The sequence below is a fragment of the Hyla sarda genome, chromosome 5 (genome assembly GCF_029499605.1).
Source record: "Hyla sarda isolate aHylSar1 chromosome 5, aHylSar1.hap1, whole genome shotgun sequence".
NCBI lineage: Eukaryota > Metazoa > Chordata > Amphibia > Anura > Hylidae > Hyla > Hyla sarda.
In genome coordinates this window covers 55,099,832-55,114,831 of record NC_079193.1, presented here as the reverse complement: position 1 = coordinate 55,114,831, position 15,000 = coordinate 55,099,832, and the positions used below count along the sequence as shown (strand labels likewise).

Genomic DNA, 15,000 nt, shown 5'->3' with positions numbered 1-15,000 from the left:
ATGCCGCTTACACAAGGTTTTTATTTCTCTTTTAATGGATCCTGCCCTATGGGATGTGCTATTCTATTTGGCAGACCCAGAGACCCTAATAGAAACCTTCCAAATTGAGGCCATAATGACATATCCATAGCCTCCCTCACCTAGCAAAGGCTTAAAAGATGTCTGTGGCAGATTTCTTGATCTTTACAGCAAACATGCGCCACAAACGTGGTGTGAAGAGAACCTTATGCTTCTATCTACTAATAAATCATTAGTACATCACAAAGTCAGAAGAATGGGGAATATCACCACCTACAAACAACTCTGATGGTAGCCTCTCTCAGACGTTGAGCAAATATGGGATACATTTTCGAGAGAGAAGGCCAATGATATCTAGTATAAAATAAAAAATTAAATGTGTAAAGGTGTGAAAGCATAAAACATTCTTAACCCCCCCCCCCTTAAAGTCCATTTGGGCCTTCATGACTCCAATTTCATGTTTGCATTTTTTGTTTTTTTACTCTTCTTACATGACAGTGGGCTCACACTATCACTGGCCGAGGCGGAACATCGCTGCGGCCGGTGATAGGCTGACGGCTGTCAGACGTTCCCGTTCCCAGGAAGCAAGTCCGGCCCGACGGGGAAGGAGTTAAAGTTTATTTTGTTTACCTTTTGCAGCCCGGGCATAGGGATACAGTATAGAGTGCCAGCGCCGGCGGCCCGCAACAAAAAGGAGGACGAGGAGGGCAGTGCTTGCGGGTGATATGTATTTACCACGATGAGGACAGCGCAGTAATTTTCTGTATTATTACAGATGGAAACCATAATTATAACAAAACTGATAGCACCTTTTTTTTTTCTTATAGGGTCAGTTTTGTGTCCAACAATTGCATCAGTGTTTGTTAGAACAGATAATGTGAACATCTTTGTTATAAATACATACATACCTGTGTGGACACAATTTTTATATGCGAGCTAAGTTTTAGAAACTGCCTCAGAAAGTTTTGTGTATATAAATTTACAATAAACAAAAAGTTAAACTTTTATAGATAAGTTCAGTTCTACTAAACATTTAGATGCTAAAGACCTTTAACACAAGCATTTAGGATAGGCCTGCACCATGCTCTCTGCTAGGATAATGCAGAACAGGTCACGCAACATAAAATAAACTTATGACACATGGCTTGGCTTCTAAATGCATTTGTGTCAACTTCACTGATCTGTGCCGGCAGGGAGAGGTTAGTTTCAGCTTGAGAAACGTCCTCGCTCTGCCACCAACTCTGGGTGGACCATGATGTCACGGAAGAGACAAATAATAGCTATAAATGCTTTCAGTAGTACAGACACACTGTAGGCCTTGTTTGATACAGGTGGAAAACCATAAAGCACACTCCAGACTTTTTTTTTTATCTGGGAATACAAAGAATTCAACTGTAAATTACACAAGACCTCATATATAGATCTCACCTATAGATTTACTTCTGTCCCAAACTCAAGAACATTTTAGGACAGAGACCTGTTCAGTCACACAGTGGCTGTAACTAAAATGTTTGCTTGTAAATCTGATCCAGTATAAAATCGGCATTCAGGATCAGGGGAGATTTTTTTTTTTTTAGGGTGGAGTGGTTTATGTCTTATGGCATTACCTTTCTTTGGCTCAATATTGGGAAACAAAGTTCCAGAAATACTCACACCCTTACTCTTCATACACATCTAGCTCTTGAGATTAACTAGATGGCATTAACATTTTTCACTAGGTACTATACGGAAGCCATTTATGAAGAAGTAAAAAAATATATATAAATATTTTTGAAGGCATTGTGGCCAGAGCCAAAAGTTTGGCTTACTGATCCCACAGCCCTAGTGCTGATCTGTTACATTTTCTGATGTTAAACTTCTAAGAGGGTAAGGTTTAGCCATAGTGAGGGGCTTCATAATCTGTTTTACTGCAGACAGGGCAGAGGAGAGAGGCAGAAATTTTGAAATGTGTCAAGGATACATTACACGGAGTCATCTGAAAGAAGACAAGGCCTTGCAAACGGAAACAGGATAGTCAGTGCCGCTGATGGACTGGCGAGAAGCAACTGGGAATTTAATTACGAGGGGTTGCAGGTCATATTCTCAAGAATTTCACATTTCAAAGCACATGTATTACTGCTCCATTCATTTCTAAAGGGAAACCACCTACACACCGAAGTACAAATAGCATTTTACAGTAAATCTGCATAACTAAATTTTTAAGTGTTTTTTCATGACGAATAGCTTGACATAGGCATAGCTATTACGTTTCTGATTAGAAAGAGACCAACATAGACGAAATGTATCATTATGACTTCAAACTTAAGACCCAAGTGTATCAAAACGGTCCTAGATCACATTTAATACACACACACACACACACACACACACACACACACACACTATATAGCATGCACTGGGAAGCCTTTTAACATATATACTACTAGTTCTCATATGACAAACAGGGTATTATATACAAACTTTAAAGACTAAGTTCAAAGTAAACTGGGCAAAGGGCTAGAAACCGAAGGAATAGCATGCAAGTCATAGCTGTATAAAGACTGAGTAAGGTTTGATATTTTTTCTATTCAGTTTCTAACATGCAAAACACAATGGACTTTAACCAGTCTCCACAGTACAGACTACTACAAATGGGTTTAACATGTTTTTTCGTCTCCTGTACAGAAATATTGGGTAACTGAATATATACGTGCATGGTCACTAGCAAAACAGTTAACAGATTTATTTAACCAATCACTGGTAACAGGAGTCATCCCGAAAGATTGGAAATTAGTAAATGTCGTGCCCATTCACAAGAGAGGTAGTAGAGAGGAATCTAGCAACTATAGGCCAGTAAGTCTGACATCAATAGTGGGGAATTTAATGGAAACCCTACTAAAGGATAGGATTGTGGAACATCTAACATCCCATGGATTGCAAGATGAAAAACAACATGGGTTTACTACAGGGAGATCATGTCAAACAAATCTTTTTGATTTTTTTGACTGTGTGACTAAAATAATAGATTGCGGAGGGGCAGTAGAAATAGAGCTGGGTGGTATGACCAAAAATGTGTATCAGGTTTATCAGCCAAGAACTGTACTGTCCCACATCAGGGGACTAATCCTATGTGACCTGCGAGCGCTTCTCTAGGTCTTGATGGTAAGGTATGTATTTTTGCTGATGACACGAAGATATGTAACAGGGTTGATGTTCCTGGAGGGATCCGCCAAATGGAAAAGGATTTAGGAAAACTAGAAGAATGGTCAGAACTCTGGCAACTGAAATTTAATGTGGATAAGTGCAAGATAATGCACCTGGGGCGTAAAAACCCTCGGGCAGAATATTTGACACAATCCTGACCTCAGTATCTGAGGAAAGGGATTTAGGAGTAATTATTTCAGAAGACCTAAAGGTAGGAAGACAATGTAATAGAGCAGCAGGAAATGCTAGTAGAATTCTTGGATGTATAGGGAGAGGTATAAGCAGTAGAAAGAGAGAAGTGCTCATGCCGCTGTACAGAACACTGGTGAGACCTCACTTGGAGAATTCTGCGCAGTACTGGAGGCCGTATCTCCAGAAGGATATAGATACTATAGAGAGAGTTCAGAGAAGATACTAAACTAGTACATGGATTGCAGGATAAAACTTACCAGGAAAGGTTAAAGGACCGTAACATGTATAGAAGAAAGAAGAGACAGAGGGGATAGGATAGAGACTTTTAAATACATAAAGGGAATCAACACAGTAAAGGAGGAGAACATATTTACAAGAAGAAAAACTACCACAAGAGGACACAGTTTTAAATTAGAGGGGTAAAGGTTTAATAGTAATATCAGGAAGTATTACTTTACTGAGAGAGTAGTGGATGCATGGAATAGCCTTCCTGCAGAAGTGGAGTTTAAACATGCATGTGATAAGCATAAGGCTATCCTTCATATAAGATAGGGATAAGCATAAGGCTATCCATCATATAAGATAGGGCCAGGGACTATTGATAGGATTCAGATTATTGGGCAGACTAGAGGGGCCAAATGGTTCCAATCTGCTGACACATTCCATGTTTCTATATATCACTTTAGAGACAATGTGGGATATATCTGAAACAGAACAAATGAGTGCAGAATAAAACAGACTATCTACACACATCAAGAGTCCATTAAACATGTACATACCTTGCTCTTCAGCTGTATATGGATTTACAGCTGCTATAGGTGTTCCAACTGATGCAGTAAACTGATGTAAAGTCCAGAAACGCATATGCGTCACACGTCCGGCATTCGGCAATAATGCAACCTACAAGATAAGCGTAAAAAAGAACTGTGAATATCCAACATTAACAGTATTTTTTGTTGCCCTCTCTGTTGGTTGTTTACTCCTGGTAGACTTTTGTAATCACCCAGAAAACAAATTAGTTTTCCCTCCTCTCAGCCATAGTATCTAACATAAGGATTCAGTGGCCGCTATGGTGCATTTATTAAAGGGGTACTCCACTGCTCAGCATTTGGAACCAACTGTTCTGAATGCTGGAGCGGGGAGCTCGTGACCTCATAGCCGGAGCAGCGGAGTACCCCTTTAAGTACACATCTAATACTCAAGCGCTACTCACGATACTCCAGCTATTCTATCACAAGTCTTGCCAAGTCTGCAGAGATAGGCCCTGGATCGATCCTTCTTTGGGGCATATGTCATCTCATGTCCACGGCTCATAGACAAGACTGATGCTGCTGCAGGACTGGTTAGTGTCCTAGTAAGTATGGGTACCCCTAGTGGTGGAATTTTCTGTTTCAGGAGCAGTTTTCTTTATTAAATATTCAAAAAATGTTAAAACGACCATATAACAACATATGTAACAACATAGTTTTTGGATCTGACAGTGCATATTTAAGAGAATCTCAAACAACTTCCTTATATAAAACTGATCGGTGTGGAGGTCTACTTAAAACTGAATATGTTACAGCCCACAAACGTGAATGTACACAATCTTATATTTGCTATAGCTGTATTGCAGATTAGCTCTAAATTGCCACGAATTATCATAGGACGTAAGAAAAAAAAAAACATTATGACAATAAACATTCCCATACTAACTTTTGCAGCTCATCATATTCAGTCTTTGCAGTGCTGGCCTAGTTAAGCTCACTGGATGCCTCCCCTTTGTTCAGCTTCAAAAACAAGTAAATTCAATGAAGTAAGCTCACAGCAGGAATGAAGTATACACAGCCAAGGAAATCCCTTTTTCATGGAACTGCTGCAGCCTGTCTGGAGTGAGCAATCCTGCGTTATCTGCTAACTTGTTGCACAGTCCGACCAGCAGCCTCCAATATTGCCTAATCTATAATGCCATAGACACAATGCTGCATTAATATACATATTACCTTACTGGGGCCTAATTCATTCACAGAGAACAACGAGATCTATAGTAAGACTAGGCTCACACTAACATCATACAGGCACTTTTTTGCATCCATATTTGGGCCACTAGTCCTGGCCCAACCATGGATTGAATGAACTGAACGAAGTCCGATCAGGTCAGCAGTTGGGCTGACAAAATGTGTCCATATTATCCTAGGGTAAAGACACTCTTCGGGTACGTTCACACGTACACAGATTTGATGCTCAGGATTTTCTGCTGCAGATTTCAATGTAAACTGAATGACTGAGCACAGCTTCTAATCGGCAGTTACAAATCCAGCGCATCAAATAAGCACAGGTTCCTGTATGTGTGAATGTACCCTTAGGGTACTTTACGCTTCGGATCCCCTGCTGAAGGACAGCTGTATGGTGCCTTTACATGTGCCTGTTCAGAGAGGCAATAAACCGCTACGAACAGACACACTGCGATGTGCGAGTCGTCGCGCGCACGCGCAGTATACGCGCACATCGCGGCAGCTCTTGGCCTAGCTCATAGCAGGGGGAGCGGCCTCAATGTGTGCTCATGTGCAGTGACTCACATTGCTTCAGTGTGTCTGCTTGTAGCGGCGTATTGCCGCTCTGCGTAGGCACATTTAAAGGCACCATGCAGCGGTGCTTCAGTGGCGGATCTGGTGCGTAAAATACACTGTGAACATACCCTTAGTGTTATTTTTTACAGGTCAGACTTACAAAAAGCCAAAAAACGTAGCATTACAATGAATGGATTAAAATGTATGGGAGATTAGAGCAGGAGCTGCTCCCTTGGTGTTTCTCTGATTTGTTTTGGAGGTGGGTGCTGAGCCTCCTCTCTGACATCCACATGAACAATAGGTAGTAATAACATAATACAGATATTATATGGCGGCCATATAAAAAGGGACCATGTGTATAAAACCCTAAGCTAGTCATGCCTAGGTACCTATGTTTCCTATAATGTGTGCAGCCTTTACCAGGGGCTTAACTGTGCATTTGAGAAGTCAACCTGTGCACATATTACCATCTGTATCAGTGTTTCACAACCAGGGTGCCTCCAGCTGTTGTAAAACTACAACTCTAGGCCACCTGGTTGGGAAACACTGATCTATAAGAATCTCTCTCCAAGTACGCAACAGAACTATGAAGATGTGTAGGAATTCCTCATATATGCATTAGCAGAAGTCTGCAGTGAATACTGTCTCTATAGGTCTATCCACAATACAGTGGTAGATTAAAAACTGCAACAGGTCCTTAATTCCACAGAATTAGTTTTTGTAAGGATAAGGTTTCTGAAACAAAATATCGCAAGACTCTTCAGAAGTTCCAAAAGACTTCCCAAACCTTACAAAGATCTAGAGCTCAAAACATGCTGCATATACTGAAGATCACCTGATCACTTTAGATACAGGCAATATTACTAATGGGATGAGTGAAAGGCACTAATCCAAAATCTGGAAAACCCTTGTCATCTGCTCCCAAGATGTGACCTCATGCTCTTGTTATTCCATGAATTCCCTGTCTTTCTGGCACACGGAAGTATAGTCACAGGGCCTTGAGCTTACACAGCACAAATAGCTGGTGTGTATCTCACCATTGGATACATTCCAGTGCAGAACGCTCTTCATACAGTGCATATAGAATAAAAAACGTGATGAAAAGGAATTGATGAAATCTTACAGGAAGATACACGCACCAAGTCTAGGATGTATATACTTGCCAGCTAGAAGGAGGTTTTCTTGTATGGGTCTAAGGCCCTGTTCACACTACAGAGATTCTGTGTGGACTTAATATGTTTAATCAGCTAGTGAATTCTGCAGGAGACATACAGTTTGCCAATAGGACAACGCTTATTTGCTCATTGAAATTTTTAAACGATATCAAATGTATCCACTGAAAAAACAGCGTGGAAGCGGAGTGAATTTACTCAGTATGAACATAGCCTAAAGGTATACCCATACAATATAGCCTAAAGGTATACCCATACAATATAGCCTAAAGGTATACCCATACAATATGGTCCAATCGCATTACTGCATTTTTGCATCAGTTAAATTTTAACCACTTGCCGCAAATGGACGTGAATGTATATCCATTGCGGGCTTCCGAGGAATGGCGCGCGCTCAGCAGGTGAGCGCGCCTCATACCGGGTGGGTCTCAGTTGCTATAAGCAACCAGGACTCACAGCTAATGCCGGACATCACCGATCTGGCTACAGTCCGGCATTAACCCTTTAGATGCCACGATCAAAGTTGATTGCGACATCTAAAAGAGGTTAACTCCTGGCTAGCTCGGTGGGCTTATCGGGACTACCGCGGCATCCCAATCAGCTGAGAGGACGGAGGAAGATCTCTTACCTTCTTTCCTGCGGTCCGATCGCCAATTCACTGCTCCGTGTCTGAGATCCAGGCAGGAGCAGTGGAGCGCCGATAACACTGATCAATGATATGCTATGGCATAGTATTGATCAGTGTCTGCAATCAAGGTATTGCATGTTGTAGCCCCCTATGAAAAAAATACATATGTGGTATCGCCGCATGCATAAATGTCTGAACTATAAACATATATCATTAATTAAACCGCCCGGTCAATGGCATACACGTCAAAAAATTCAAAAGTCCAAAATAGAATATTTTTGTTCACTTTTTATACCATTACAAAATGAATAAAAAAAGTGATCAATATGTCCGCGCAAAACAAAAATGGTACCGATAAAAACTTCAGATCACGGCACAAAAAAAAAAAAAAAAAAAAAAGAGCCCTCATAACGCCCCGTATGCGGGGCAAAAATAAAAAAATAAGGGTTATAGGGGTCAAAAGAGGGCATTTTTAAATGTATTTTTTTTTTTAGTAAATTTAAATGAAACCTATATAATTTGAGTATCCTTGTGACCATATGGACCTACAGAATATACATAAAGGTGTAAATTTTACCGAACTGCACTGCGTAGAAACGGAAGCCGCTAAAAATTACAATGTTTTTCCAATTTTGCCGTAGATTTTGTGGTGAAATAAATTGCATTACAAAGTAAAGTTATTGGCGCAAAGAACAAGCCCTCATATGGGTCTGTAGGTGGAAAATTGAAAGTGTTATGACTTTTAGAAGGTGAGAAGGAACAAAAAAAAGTGCAAAAAAATAATCTTCAAAGGGGAAGGGGTTAACAAAACTGATGCATTTTGCTGGTGTTTTCTAGCAATATTAGGTCTGTGACTTGTGGCTGTGCAGCTTTATCACATCCTGATGTGGCCATTATAAAAATCCATCAGATTCAGAATTGGGGCGCTGCATGATGCAATGTGACCTCACACTGACAATTTGGTCTTCATGTTACACAACTAAAGTCTCCCTGTAGCCCCAGTCTAAAAAAAACAAAAAAAATAAATAAAAACACATTTGACCGAATGGTGTGTATACGTTCTCAGTGCGTAAATGAAGAAAGTAGCCCAACAGTTCCTTAAAACGTAGCTCCTTTGTTAGACTTTTCTTTAAAAATGCAGAGCACACACAATCCCACCTGGTCAGCAAACCTCCCCTATGGACGCGTTTCGAACGCATGCGAGTTCTTGATCACCAGCTAGGTGGTGATCAAGAACGCGCATGCGTTCGAAACGCGTCCATAGGGGAGGTTTGCTGACCAGGTGAAGGTGGATGGTGTGTGCTCTGCATTTTTAAAGATAAGTCTAATAAAGGATCTACGTTTTAAGGCACTGCTGGGCTACTCTTTCTTCATTTACGCACAAGTACCAAGCCAGGCCAGGCTCAAGTCCGTGCAGACCGTGGAGGAGGTGAGCTGAAAGAACTTTCACCCTTGCTATACGTTCTCAGTGCCTTATGGCCAATGCTGGCCAGGAACAATTCCTGGCCAGCAGTGAAATTATGTAATGTCTTTGGACAAGGATCAGACAGCAGCGGATGCTTTCTGGTTTAATAATTCATATTTAATATAGTAATTCTGAATGCTCACTTTCATGCCTGGGAATAAATAAAAGCAGAAACACTAAAGCCAAAAGCAAATACCTGACGTGCCCACTGGTACTGTTCACATGATAACACTGGTGCAGACGCTGCAAGACAAAGATTTCTGAGACTAAAGAAAACAACACTGCAGAAAGGGGTCTCTGGCCGGACAACTCTCCAAGACTATTTACAGCTACAGGACCCCAAAAACTCAAGTAAACCGTGCTCAAAATACTGCAGTGCTCATAGTACACCTAGGTGTAAGCATCATGCAAGCATATCATTTTACAGTCATTGCTTTAGCAGGACAAAAGTTGGTGAAGTTAGTTGTTGGCAGCAGCAAACAGGGGATGCAGCAGACGCAGTGCAGGTTCTGCAGGAGCTGACAGATCAAAATCCATGTGACAGCAAAAAAAAAATACATCAGAAGGTCAAGGGGTAATTGTATCTACATTCATACAAAATCTGGGGATGGCAGCAGTCTGTTGACCACCTTCCGACTGCAATTTTGGGGGTAATGTTGCCTTCTGCAGCAGTAAGAGCAGTGTTTCCCAAGCAGGGTGCCTCCAGCTGTTGCAAAACTACAACTCCCAGCATGCCCGGACAGCCAACGGCTGTCCGGGCATGCTGGGGGTTGTAGTTTTGCAACAGCTGGAGGCACCCTGCTTGGGAAACACTGCAGCAGGGGGGCAAAAAGCAAAGTGTACATGTAGATATTTGCCACTGGCAACATTTATGTCCATCATTACTGAGAGCACAAGGCTTGCCATTCATCTTTTCGACCATCCTGAAAGACAAATCTGCATAGTAACACTAGGGGGAAACCAACTGCATTGGGCAAGCAAGAATGCCCTATGGGATCTTTAATCACATTCATATGGGTATACGCAGTAGTCCCTGCACAAAATTTAAAGGGCTATTCCAATGTCTTGCACTGACAGAACATATTGATAGGCTGCTCTATTCATACGTCATTGTGATCCTACCACTGAGGTGTACATCAGGACGATTTCTTACATGTACCTCTGATGGAAGGCTGCAATGATACGGATGTCTGTAGGCTCCTATTAAAGGCCCTTAAAGGGGTACTTCCCTGGAAAAATTTACTTTTATTTTAAATCAACTGGTTCCAGAGAAGTTAAAAACAGATTTGTAAAATGACTTCTATTTAAAAAAATCTTAATCCTTCCAGTACTTAGCTGCTGTAAACTACAGAGGAAGTTCTTTTCTTTTTGAATTTCCTTTCTGTCCGACCACAGTGCTCTCTGCTGACACCTTTAGGAACTGTCCAGAGTAGGAGCAAATCCCCCATAGCAAATCTATCCTGCTCTGGACAGTTCCTGATATGCACAGAGGTGGCAGAAGAAAACACTGTAGTCAGACTTAAAAAAAAATAAAAAATAAAGACTCAACTTCCTGTGTAGTATACAGCAGCTGATAAGCACTGGAAGGATTAAGATTTTAAATAGAAGTAATTTACAGATCTGTATAAACTTTCTGGCATCAGTCGATTAAAAATAAATAAATAAAAGTTTTCCAGCGGAGTACCCCTTTAAGCATAGGAAAGCATAAAAAGGACAAAAAAAAAATGTATGTCAGTCAATTCTTACTGGCCCAGTGTATTCGGAAATAGTTTGATATGTACAAAAAGCAGATGTGAACAGAGCCTTCACACACTGAGGACATTGTAACAATGCTCACTGTCAGAACTCTAGTTTACTTCTGTATATTATTCAACCTGGCAATGTTTAGAAGTCACAGAGAGTGAATGAAGAGGTGGCCAGGCGCGCACAATGATTTGTTCATTAATTCGGGGGATGCGTCACCTAGGATTTAGGAGCTCAGACCCTCACTGAACAGCTACTTATTCACAGGATTTGGGACAACTTTTAACCTCTTAATGACCACTGACACCTTTTTACGGCGCTTGGTATGCATTGACTATAGAGCGGGCTTACAAGCTGTGTCAGCTCTTTATGTGGCGGGTATCAGCTGCAAATAACAGCCAACAGCATCGTAGTTTAGTCCAATCCCAGCAGTTTAGCACTCTGCATGCCACAATCAATAGCAATCAGTTACTATGGCAGCCTGAGGACTTCTGAGGATCTCCATGGCTGCTCCAAGGCTTGTCTGCGCTGTCTCAGGCAGGTTGTACTATAGCCAATAAGTGTCCAATCTGCGTTCTCCAGCTGTTGCAGAACTACAACTCCCAGCATGCCTGGACAACAGTCATCTGCTGGGCAACCTGGAAGTTCTAATTTTGTAACAACTGTTGGACCTTTCTGCGAATTGTGTTTTTTTTTTTTAACCCCTTAAGGACACAGACAATTTAATTTTTACGTTTTCGTGTTTTCCTCCTCGCCTTCAAAAAATCATAACTTTTATATTTTCATCCACAGACTAGTATGAGGGTTTGTTTTTTGCGCAACCAGTTGTCCGTTGTAATGCAATCACTCACTTTGCCATAAAATGTATGGTGCAACCCCAAAAAATACTATGTGTGGGGAAATTAAAAAGAAAACCGCAATTTAGCAAATTTTGGAAGGTTTCCTTTTCACGCCGTACAATTTATGTTAAAAATGACATGTGTTCTTTATTCTTTGGGTCAATACAATTAAAATGATACCCATGATCACTTACTTTTCTATTACTGTTGCGCAAAAAAAAAAAAAAAAAAAAAAAAAAATAAAAAAAAAAAAATTAGTACGTTTAAAACCCCCCTATTTTGAAGACCTATAACTTTCATTTTTCCGTATAAGCGGCGGTATGAGGGCTCATTTTTTGAGCCGTGATCTGTACTTTTATTGATACCATATTTGCTTATATAAAACTTAATACATTTTTTATCAATTTTTTTTGGAATAAAATTTTATTTAAAAAAAAGCTGCAATTTGGACTTTGTTTTTTACATTCACGCCATTCACCGTATGGTATCATTAACATTATATTTTAATAGTTTGGATATTTACGCAAATATGTATATATTAATTATTCCCCCCCCCCCACACACACACACACACACACACACACTTTTTGGGGGTGAAATAGGGAAAATGGGACAATTTACGTTTTTATTGGGGGGGGGGGGGGGGGGGGGAGTTTTTCACTTTTTTTTACACTTTTATTTTTACACTTTAATAGTCACCATAGGGGACTATTTATAGCAATCATTTGATTGCTAATACTGTTCAGTGTTATACATAGGATATAGCACTGATCAGTATTATCGGTCATTTTCTGTTCTGGTCTGCTCGATCTCAGACCAAAGCAGAGCAGAAGACCTGTGGAAGGCAGCGGAGGCAGGCGAGGTGACCTCAGTCTGCCGTTCTCGATGATCGGATCGCTGCGGCAGTGCTGCGGGCAATCCGATCATCCATTTTAGTGACCGCAATGCTGCAGATGCCGTGATCTGCTTTGATCACGGCATGCGAGGGGTTAGTGACGGACATCCGCGCGATCGCGGATGTCCGACTTTACTGGCGGCTCACTTTCTGCTATCAGCAGACGGGATCTGCCCCGCATGACCCCAAGCATCGCTCCGTTAAGTACCAGCTAACCAGGATGTACATTTACGTCCTGCGTCGTTAAGGGGTTAAACAATTTCAGACCACAAATAACCTTTTTTTATCCTGAAGTACATTTTATAATAAAGTGATATATATATATTTTTTTTACTATTATTGTTCCCACAAAAAACAAGCCCTCATGTGACTGACTGTGCACAATAAAAGTTATTGCTCTTAGAAGAGGGGGAGCTACAAAAATGAAGGCTTAATCTTAGATTAGGGATTTAATTTTCACAGTACAGTTTCTTGATCTTATTTTGCTCCTATAGGTGGCCATAGTACTCTAAAATGCAGTAAACCTTTTAGCAGATCAACTCCAACCCAGCACTCCCTAGCAACCTTAAGCTGATTTCACACTCTCGCAGTGTCCACCTGAGGTATATGTTGCACATGTCATATTTAGGTTTGTCATATATATTTCCCATGTGCTAAAACTTTTTTGAATCCATCTCAATGAAATAGCATGGAGGTCTGTGCTACTCCACCAGGTTTTATGGGATGGATAGTACCTGAATGGTACCTAAAAACCCCTCACAATCAGCCTCCACTGGGTAATGTGAGTCTATGGATACCTTTCCCATTTGTTACACATGTACTGCTGATGCAGTGTGAAATCAGTCTTAATGCAGTTCTATTCCATTCAGTGAGACAAAACCAAGCAGACATGGGGGTGGCACATCCTAGTGTCTGAACATTCTTTTTTTCATTCATTTAAGCAAGGGGGGGGGGGGGGAATCAGTTACGGAACAATACTTTATGGCTTTTTTTTATCCAGAAGTAGTCTCCTAACATTCCTTTATTTCACAATTACAATAACTTTAGCATACATTAGTACTACTTCCCTTTCGATATTAGGGTCTATTCCAGTGTTTTCCAACCAGGGTGCCGCCAGCTGTTGCATTTTAAACTGCGTTCAGTCATTCAGTTTTCATTGAACTCTGCAGCATCAAGTATGTGCAGGATACTGTACATTTGAATAGACCCTTAGTATGTATTCAAGCATAAAGGATTTGCTCCAGGTTTGAAGCTGTGTTTAATGATTAATCATACACAAGGCAGAATTTCGCATGTGGAATTCCGCACAGATTCTGCATCAAATTAAATTAAAGCATTGATTCCACACAAGCCAGAATCCACCCAAATAAATGCAGACACTAAGTTGGTGCATAAATTCTGCAGTGTGAACATAGCCTAAGTTTACCTTGAAATCTTCTGCATAAAATCTGCAGGTTTAAATATGCAGCAGATACTTTTCTTGTGAATACATTCTTAAAGGGGTATTCCGGCTTTATATATCTTATCCCCTATCCAATGGATAGAGGATATGATGTATGATCGCAGGGGTTCAGCCGCTGGGGAACCCCGCGATCTCTGTGCAGTCCAGAAGCATTCTGTGCTGGGCGCTGCCTTCGAGACGGTGATGTGACATCATGACCACGCCCCCTAATGACGTCACACCACATGTGCGGTGGTGGGGCATTATCGGCAAGGTAATTGCCGATACCGATAATGCCCAAAATCGTGATTATTGTCCGATAATATCGGCCAAACCGATAATCGGACGATCCCTAATGCGGACACACCCAATACACTCCCGACAGGGAACAATAGGGGACAAAACACTCCCATTAGGGGAGAAAACCCTCCCAATAGGGGACAACCAGGCTTATGTGCCAGCTCTACCTTGTACACAGGGCTGCCATCAAATACCAAAGTAAGGGGGCCAAGCACCCACTGCACCCCCCTGCAGAAGCCCCAGCACAGAAGCCAAATGTTCAAACAGTGGTCTCCTGCTATTGTACGTCCGCCGGCCACATTATTCAGCCCCCCCACCTTCCCTGATCCCCCCGTGCCAAATCATCCTCCTTTATTACCTCCTGTGCCATATAATTTCCTCTTGATCCCCCTGTGCCACTTCATAAAGAGAGTGATGAATTTACACAGAGGGTAATGAAGTGGGAATGAACTGGCACAGGGGGAGGGGGGGGGGGAAATCAAGGGGACATGATGTGGCTCAGGCGGTTAAGGGTGAATAATTTGGCACAATGCATGGGGAAATAAGATGGCACAGGGTAAAAAAGGGGGAATGAA

At 41.3% G+C, this 15,000-nt stretch overlaps 1 protein-coding gene across 4 annotated transcripts in view; it reads right to left on the bottom strand.

The window, feature by feature from the left end:
• Window positions 1-15,000, bottom strand: part of LARP4B (La ribonucleoprotein 4B) — a 93,786-nt gene that overhangs the window by 64,330 nt on the left and 14,456 nt on the right. For 3 of the 4 annotated variants that reach the window (XM_056519528.1, XM_056519526.1, XM_056519529.1), the window contains exon 2: window positions 4,173-4,293. The gene's annotated coding sequence lies outside the window, so the exon portion shown is untranslated. Of the gene's footprint in view, window positions 1-4,172; window positions 4,294-5,088; window positions 5,333-15,000 lie in introns of all 4 variants that reach the window. The other variant, XM_056519527.1, reaches the window with a different exon arrangement.